This window comes from Triticum dicoccoides, chromosome 7A, assembly GCF_002162155.2.
Source record: "Triticum dicoccoides isolate Atlit2015 ecotype Zavitan chromosome 7A, WEW_v2.0, whole genome shotgun sequence".
Taxonomy (NCBI): Eukaryota; Viridiplantae; Streptophyta; class Magnoliopsida; order Poales; family Poaceae; genus Triticum; species Triticum dicoccoides.
In genome coordinates this window covers 128,039,818-128,049,399 of record NC_041392.1, presented here as the reverse complement: position 1 = coordinate 128,049,399, position 9,582 = coordinate 128,039,818, and positions in this window count along the sequence as shown.

Genomic DNA, 9,582 nt, shown 5'->3' with positions numbered 1-9,582 from the left:
CGGACTAAAATCCTCTGGTTTATATAGACACTGGGGGGGGGGGAGGGATAGGGTTACACAGAGTCTGTTACAAGGAAGGAGATCTACATATCCGTATTGCCAAGCTTGCCTTCCACGCCAAGGAGAGTCCCATCTGGACACGGGACGAAGTCTTCAATCTTGTATCTTCATAGTCCAACAGTCCGGCCAAAGGATATAATCCGGCTGTCCGGATACCCCCTAATCCAGGACTCCCTCAGTAGCCCCTGAACCAGGCTTTAATGACGATGAGTCCGGCGCGTAGATTGTCTTCGGTATTGCAAGGCAGGTTCCTCCTCTGAATACTTCATAGAAGATTTCGAACACGAGGATCGTGTCCGGCTCTGCAAAATAAGTTCCACATACCACTGTAGAGGGAATAATATTTACACAAATCTAATCTGCTGACGTACCCCATAGTGTGGCATCATACCACAACCAGGTCTTTATTCGAATCATTTTTCATAACCAATCTCAGCGTGTTTCGCGAGGAGGTTTCCTTGGCACGTCTTGTCAAAGCAAAGATCATGTCCCTTTATTACGGGATTCCCATTAATACGGACATGGGTAACCCAACCGCGCCATCAATTATGGCGCTTGGGGGATAAGCAAGTTTTACCAGGCTGGTGGGGGCGCATAGTTTCGTCCGCCCTTATAAAGGGATAAGGTCTCACCTTTTTCTACCCACGCCTTCTTCCTCCTAGCTCATCCATTCTCGCGCACTCGAGCTCCAGCGCCCAAGTACACATCCCTCTCCTCAACTCTCTCCAAACATGTCCAGAGCAGGAGGCAAGTGTATGGCCTCCTCCGTCACGGAGGGACACATCAAAAAGCTACGTGGAGCTAGATACTTAGCCGCGGATATCGCGCACCGGCTGCCAGCCGCGGGGCAGATCGTCCCTACCCCGGAACCTCACGAAAGGGTGGTTTTCCTCCCCCACTTCATCCGCAGACTGGGGTTTCCCCTCCATCCATTCATCTGTGGCCTTATGTTCTATTATGGGATGGACTTTCATGATCTGGCCCCGAATTTCATCCTCAACATCTCGGCGTTCATCATCGTGTGCGAGGCTTTACTCCACATCCGGCCCCACTTCGGCCTGTGGCTGAAGACCTTCAATATCAAGCCGAAGGTAGTAGGCGGCCAACAAGCGGAATGCGGTGGCGCCATGGTGGGCAAAATGCCCAACGTGACATGGCTTGAGGGCTCCTTTGTGGAGACCATAAAGGGGTGGCAATCGGGGTGGTTCTACATCACCGAGCCGCGCGACGCCAACTGGGTGGCGGCCCCAGAGTTTCGATCCGGAATCCCCACGCAGCTCACTTCCTGGAAGGAGAAGGGCCTATCTTGGGGCTCATTAGTGGAGCTGGACGGACTCCAGAAGTGTATCTTGAACATGACAAGCAAGAAGCTTAAGCTTGTCAACATAGTCTAGGTCATGCTCTTCAGTCGGATCCTCTCGTGTCAACAACTTGCTTTCAACTTATGGGAGTTCGACCCGGCCCAGCACTAGACTCTGTGCGAGCTCTTAGACACGACGCATAAGGACGTCTGGAAGGTGATATTCAAGGGCGCCGAGGTCCCCCCTTCTCTTACCGAGGACAGCAGGTTAAGCGCGAAGCGCCCTGCGAATCCGGTAAGCTCTGTACATAGGGTATTTATTTCCCATAGCTTAATCATGTGCGAGGTCTGAGCTCCCATGCCTTTGACAGGACTGGGTGGAGACATCGGAGCAGATTAACTGCCCGACCCCTCTGCCCAAAGACCCCGCAGATGCTCTCCTGACGGAGACGCGAACTTCGGCTCCTTATGAGGTGCCGAAGAAGACCAAGAAGAAGGCCACGGGAACCCGAAAGTGTTCCCGGCGCCAGGTGGTATCGGACACATCGTCAGATAACTCCAAGGCGCACTCCTCCCGTGAAAACAAGGAGAAGGAAGATGAATATTCTCCCCCTCCAGCCGGGGGAGACAAGAAACAGAAGTCCGCCCCAACCAGGGAGGCCGAAGGGTCCAATAAGGGAAGGACTCTCCTTCCGGACTGCTCCACCACCGCTGCCGATGGCGAAGACGAGTGGCTGCTCAGGGCCAAGCCCCTGGCGAAGTCGTAAGTATTCGGATACCAAAGTAACTCATAGCATACTTTTGTTGCACTGCTTCTCCTAACATCAAATATGATTATGCAGTCCGCCCCAAGCCCGTATCGATGTATCCTCGTCGGACAGTTCCTTGGACTCGTTGGACATGAACAGTGATACACTTCCAACCGTTTCCTCTCCTTGCCCTACGGACAATGCCGAGGTATTGTCTCAAGGGGCACCGAGCTGGGGGGAGATAGTCCCGGAGGCACCTCAAGGCGACCTTCCGGACTCCCGGAGCAAAGGGAGCAAGGCTCCCAAGGGCTCCAAGTTCGGCCCTCAGCCGAACACCACGCCGGAACCTCCAGTGGTTCCGGACTCGGGCAGGAGGCCCTCTTCCAAGAGGGGAAAGCCGTCCGTGCTGGTGACCTCTGTCCAACCAGAGGCACCGGATGACCTGCTGGAAGCGCTTCGCGGCGCTTCCATCGACAAAGAGCACCGCACTATTATGAGAGCGGTGATCAAGAAGGTTCAGTCCGCCAAGAGCGGACTGACTGAACCCTGTGCCAGCCTTCTAACAGGCTTTGAGGTAAGTATTTAAAATATAGGAAAAATATTACCGCATAGACAGTAGCCCCTGATGCTCTGTTTGGTGTTCACAAAGAAAAGCCGAATAAAGGATCAAATAATATCTTCAGGAGTCTAATATAATTATGTCTCTATGCGTATGCAGGCTTCGCTGCTGACCTCTGCCGCACTGACTGCGGAGGTCGCCGCACTGAAGCAGAACCTCGAGCGGTCCGAGAAAGAGCTCGGCCTTGCCAAGAGGCAGCTCGAGGAGAACAAAGGTAAGTAATATTGAGGGAGTCCTGGATTAGGGGGTGTCCGGATGGCCGGACTATACCTTCAGCCGGACTCCTGGACTATGAAGATACGAGATTGAAGACTTCGTCCCGTGTCCAGAAGGGACTTTCCTTGGCGTGGAAGGCAAGCTTGGCGATACGGATATGTAGATCTCCTACCATTGTAACCGACTTTGTGTAACCCTAACCCTCTCCGGTGTCTATATAAACCGAAGGGTCTTAGTCCGTAGGACAACATACAGAACAACAATCATACCATAGGTTAGCTTCTAGGGTTTAGCCTCTCCGATCTCGTGGTAGATCTACTCTTGTACTACCCATATCATCAATATTAATCAAGCAGGACGTAGGGTTTTACCTCCATCAAGAGGGCCCGAACCTGGGTAAAACTTCGTGTCCCTTGCCTCCTGTTACCATCCGGCCTAGACGCACAGTTCGGGACCCCCTACCCAAGATCCGCCGGTTTTGACACCGACATTGGTGCTTTCATTGAGAGTTCCTCGGTGTCGTCGCCGTGAGGTTTGATGGCTCCTACGATCATCAATAGCGATGCAGTCTAGGGTGAGACCTTCCTCCCCAGACATATCTTCGTCTTTGGTGGCTATGCACTGCGGGCCAATTCACTTGGCCATCTGGAGCAGATCGAAGGCTATGCCCCTGGCCGTCAGGTCAGATTTGGAAGTTTAAACTACACGGCTGACATCCGTGGGGACTTGATCTTCGACGGATTCGAGCCACTGCTGAGCGCGCCGCACGGTCATGACGACATGATCTAGCTCTGCCGCCAAACAGTGCCCTGGAGGCCGCACCCACATCAGCTTCGACCCTTAATTCAGAGCCAACTTCGCCGATCGGGGATGGGTGGTTGGACGCCCCTCGGGGGCTGCGATCCCAATGGCCATCGAGCCGAACACCAGCCCCGCACTCAGCGAGACTCGTGACCCCAAGGAGCCGGACTCCTCTCCGGACTCTGAACCCTCCGCGCCCCTGCCGATCGAATCCGACTGGGCGCCGATCATGGAGTTTACTGCCGCGGACATCTTTCAGCACTCGCCTTTCGGCAATATTCTGAAGACACTAAAGTCTCTCTCTTTATCAGGAGAGCCCTGGCCGGACTACGGTCAGCAAGGTTGGGATACGGACGATGAAGAAATTCAAAGCCCACCCACCACCCACTTTTCAGCCACTGTCGACGATTTAACCGACATGCTCGACTTCGACTCTGAAAACATCCACGGTATGGACGACGATGCGGGAGGCAAAGAAGAATCACCGCCCACCTCATCATATGACGTATACATGGTGGACACACCAAAAGATGACGACGAGGAGCGGAAGGACGCATCGAAGGCTTGTTCCCTCAAGAAGCAGTCAAAGCGGCAACGCAAGCGCCGCCCCAAATCCCGCCTCGACAGAAATAATGATCACACAGACCCAGCGCTGGAGCAGGGTGAACCGCTGCCGGACAACGGCAATCCGGATAATCAAACCGAACAAACAAATTCTATCAAGGATAATAGTCCGGACGACATAATGCCGGACAGGCACCCAGAGCAGCAGAATGCCCTTAAAAGGCTTGTTGCCACCGCGAGGAGTCTTAAAAAGCAAAAGCAAAGGCTCAAGGCTGTGCAAGACACACTCCAAGTCAGATGGAGTAAAATACTCAACACAGCAGCAAGGTACGGCGACAATCGCCCCTCCAAGAGCTACCCAAAGCGAAAGCTGCTAACTGAATTCGATGAGGAGGCTTCAGAACCCCGCACAACCAAATATCAAATCATCCACCTGGTCGGATAGACGACCCCTCTACCAACACAGAGCGGCATACAACGCACTCACAATAGAACATGCGACCCATGCGAGGGCTCGCACCCAAAGGACGACACAACAAGATCCATTTATGGACCACGCAAGCACGCCCCAGCATACAATGCAACACAACAAACATCCAAACAACACGGTACATCCAGCTATAGGGGTGCCGCACACCCCCTATGTTTCACCGATGAGGTGCTGGACCATGAATTTCCAGAGGGATTCAAACCCGTAAACATAGTGGCATACGACGGAACAACAGACCCTGGGGTCTGGATTGAGGACTATATCCTTCATATCCATATGGTTTGAGGAGATGATCTCCACGCCATCAAGTACTTACCCCCGAAGCTCAAAGGGCCAGCTCGTCACTGGCTTAAAGGGCTCCCCGAAAGCTCCATTGGAAGTTGGGAAGAACTCGAAGACGCCTTTCGGGCAAATTTTCAAGGGACTTATGTCTGACCTCCGGATGCGGACGATTTGAGTCATATAACTCAACAGCCCGGAGAGTCAGCCCGAAAGCTTTGGAACAGGTTTCTTACAAAAAAGAACCAGATTTTTGACTGTCCAGACGCTGAAGCCTTGGCAGCTTTTAAGCATAGCGTCCGTGATGAATGGCTCGCCAGACACCTTGGCCAAAATAAGCCGAGAACAATGGCTGCATTAACAAACCTCATGACCTGCTTTTGTGCGGGTGAGGACAGCTGGCTAGCCAGATGCAGCAGCAGCGACCCCAGTACATCTGAAGTTAGAGATGGAAACGGGAAATCACGGTGCAACAGCAATAACAAACGCCGGAATAAAGAAGACATCACGAAGGGCACGACAGTAAACGCCGGATTCAAAAGCTCTCGGCCAGGTCAGCAAAAGCCGCCCTCTAAAGGCACCAGGGATGAACTGTCCAGCCTCAACAAAATTCTGGACCAAGTATGTCAGATCCATAGTACCCCTGGTAAACCTGCTAATCATACCCATAGAGAATGTTGGGTTTTAAGCAGTCCGGCAAGCTCAACGCCGTACACAAGGGGGAGGATACACCAAGTGAAGACGAGGACGAGCCTCCCAAGAAAGACACTAGGGAACAAAAGAAATTTCCAGCAGAAGTCAAAACAGTAAACGTGTTACACGTGATAGGCGAAAAAACAACGCGACACTCCTAGGAAAATATACCCAAGTGCCTGTCACCGCGAAGTCCTGCCACTAGTCGTCTCAACCGATCACTTTCGACCATCGCGATTACTCAGCAAGTATCCGATGCGCAGGATGGGCTGCCCTGGTATTAGACCCAGTAATTGGCGGATATCACTTCACACGAGTCTTGATGGACGGTGGCAGCAATCTAAACCTAATATATCAGGATACAATCCATGGGATGGGGTTAGACCCAAAAAAAATTCGCCATAGCAATACTACCTTTAAAGGAGTAATGCCAGGCCCAGGGGCTCGTTGTATGGGCTCCCTCCTACTACAAGTTATATTCGGCTCCCCCGATAACTTCCGTCGCGAGCATTTAACCTTCCACATCGCTCCGTTCCAAAGTGGCTATCAAGCACTGCTCGGATGCGAAGCTTTCGCTCGCTTTAATGCAATACCACACTACGCCTCCCTCACACTCAAGATGCCCAGTCCACGTGGCATCATTTCAGTGAATGGAAATATCAAGCGATCTCTGCGCGCCGAAGAGAGTGCTGCTGCCTTGGCAGCCGCACACTAAAGGCGCCCGGACCAGCGAAAGCATCCAATAGGTCGTCAAGACCTCAGACACAACTAATCAAGTCCGGCGCCGCTATTTATACCGAATAAGCGGTCACACCCCTATTTGTCAATACAAGGGGCTCAACGCACGCAGACAAGTGGCAATTTTTTCTCATCTTGAATTATACATGGTTTCTTTAAAAACTATCTTTTTGCACGGCAACTTTTTCACCTAAGTTCCTCTCTTTTACAGACGATCATCATGCTACACCCGTCCAGGATACTGCACAACGGAGACACAGGCGCAGACGTGCAGCAGGGACCCGCTCCAAGGATTCTTTTTAGATTAAGACCCTGCGTAAACCTTTTTTACTGTCTCTTGTTGATATATATCCATCATTGAGAAGGATGCTGACGTCTTGGCATGTGGCCACGCCAGAACAATGCACGTACCTGGACACAAGGGGCTTCTTACAAAGGCCATTATTTAGGCCCGGTTTATACCACAAAGACCGAATACCTTAGGGAGTGCTCGGCATCGCGAGTTTGGCCCTATATGCATCAGCTCCGAATCATTGTCTTTGGTTAAATGTTGGGTTTGCCCGGCTCCTGTGTTTTGGTGCCTTATGTTCCGCTTTACCGGCTAAGGTAGCACCAGGAGAACTACCGCGATTGTGCCCTGGTTCATCCGGACGAGCACCTCAATAGAGAAAGCTGAAAACTGACTGTCATGATATAGCGTGAGACTGGTCAACCACTCGATGACCTATTGGAATGTTAGAATTCCTCCGCCTTAACGAAGGGCCGTTTTCCGTCCAGGCATGTATGCACCCCGGAATCGGGAGAGTGCGGAGCCACCAGGGGCTATCTAGTAGCCCCACTGTCAAACTCCTATGGCTAAGTGAAAGTGTTAAAGCATAGTAGTCTGGTTGCCTCGCTCGCTCCACTATCACCTCCTTAATAGGACCAAGACGTTGGGTTAAGTGTGAACGTGTGTTTTTTGTGAGAACCTCCGCATTATATGCGTGGGGGTTGAAGCCGACGGCTGCAATCTTTCAGGTTATACACATGTATACATAAACGGCCGCCCAGGAGGCATCATATTACTTTTAGGCAAACGTGTAAAAATAGCCTTATAAAAATCTATAAAAGCATTTCGCTTACAATGAGATTACATATCACTCAAACATAATATTTTTTGAGCATTGGGTCTCTATCAAACGAGCACCCTCAAGAACTTCTTCAAAGTAGTGCTCAGCAGCCATTCGGCTTATGGCCGAATCCCGCGCTGCAACAGTGGTAGCATCCATCTCCGCCCAGTAAGCTTTAACACGGGCAAAGGCCATCCGTGAGCCCTCTATGCACGCTGACCTCTTCATCGCATTAATGCATGGCACCACGTCAAGGAACTGCTGCACCAAGCTGAAATAGCTATTCGGTTTTGGCCTTTCCGGCCACAGCTGATCCACAACAGACCTCATGGCGCGTCCGGACAACCTATTCAGTTCGGCCCATTCGGCTAATTGGTCAGTCAACGAAAGCGGACGCTCGAAAGAATGGAATTGTGTCCAAAACAGCTGGTCCACTTCATGGTCCGTCTGACCCTGGAAGTACTTGACCGCATCGGCAGCGCTCGCCGCTAAATCCATATACACATCCTCTGAACTCCACAGCCGATCCAGAGGGGCATACCGTCGATCTCCGAACTTCCTCCGCAACATAAAGGATTTCCCAGCTACAATATCCCCGGCTTCCCGCAGCTCCTCCTTCTTCGCCCTCATAGCAGAGCGGATGTCTTTCCTTGTTGCAGTAGCCTTCTCAAAGTCCGATGCCTTCACTAGGTTTTCCTTTTCAAGAACCCGGCAACGGTCGGCGGCGGCTTTTAATTCTATGGCCATCTTGGCCATCTTATCTCGGCTCTCGCCATGCGCGGCCTTCTCGGCTTTCAACTCTTCGGCCGCCTTGAAAGCAGCCGCATTACCAAACCTCGCTTGTTCCTTGGCTCGGGCAAGTTCTGCCCGCAAGGCTTCAACAGTGGCAGCTCCATCTGCAGTCACAACATATTAAAAATACTGGCATCATGCTGCTCTTACTATGTGGCATTTACCAGATAATGACACTTACCCTATGCCTCGTCAAGCTTTTTGTTAACAAGCTCGATGTTGGCGTCTGCCGCATCCAACTGCCGTTTTAAATGGGCAAACTCGCTAGTCCGGCTAGCCACCGGAGCTTCCATCACCTGCACATAGAGGCGGTATGGTTATTACCTGGGAATATGATCCTCTGTTCGTCGTCGTTTCCGACGACAACCAGAGTCTCAGAGGCTACTGTCTACACAGGGCACACCTAGCATGTGTAGTATTATCATACATTATTTTATGTACCTCAAAGCCTGTCAATAGACTCATAAAAGCTTCATGCAATTCGCTTTCGGCGGACGAGATTCTCTCCATCACCATATCCATCAGCATACGGTGTTCATCTGAGATGGCCGCTCGCCCCACCAACCCCCTCAGAACATCCGATCGCACACCAGACGGTGCCGGGCCCTTTTGTCTGCTCTCCTTGGGAGCCGGACACTGGGAGCTTCGGGGGTCAATGGGATTATCTTCTGGCCTCACCGGCCTCGGAGAGGCCCTCCGCGACGACACTTCGGCGTCACCCGCTTCTGGAGCGGAGGAGTCCGGAGGAGGCGTTTTGCTCTCCATCATCTCTGGAAGAAGATCCCCCGAAGACGAGCTCATTTGAGAGGGGCTAAGGCCTGAACTGCAAAAATAAATGCGGTGGTTATTTTCTCAGAAGAAAAAGAGGTCATACCTGTACTATTAATGTATTTCGGGTCACTTACAACTCGCTGGAGAATTGATCCCCCCGCAGACTTTGTCCGGCAAAAGCACCCCCAAGGTAGGACCCTCTGTGGGAGACTTCTTCTCCCGTTTGGAAGCTTCGGCTTCCGAATCCCCGGGCGCAGTCCTTTTCCTCCTCCGGTCGTCTTCCTTCATGGAGACGCTCGCTCCCTCGGTTAGAGTGGGCAGCGTTGGGGGCCCGCGTCCGCCCGTATTATCCTCCCTAGTATCTTCCTTCAAGGGCTCCGGGCAAGGTGCGACATGGAGCA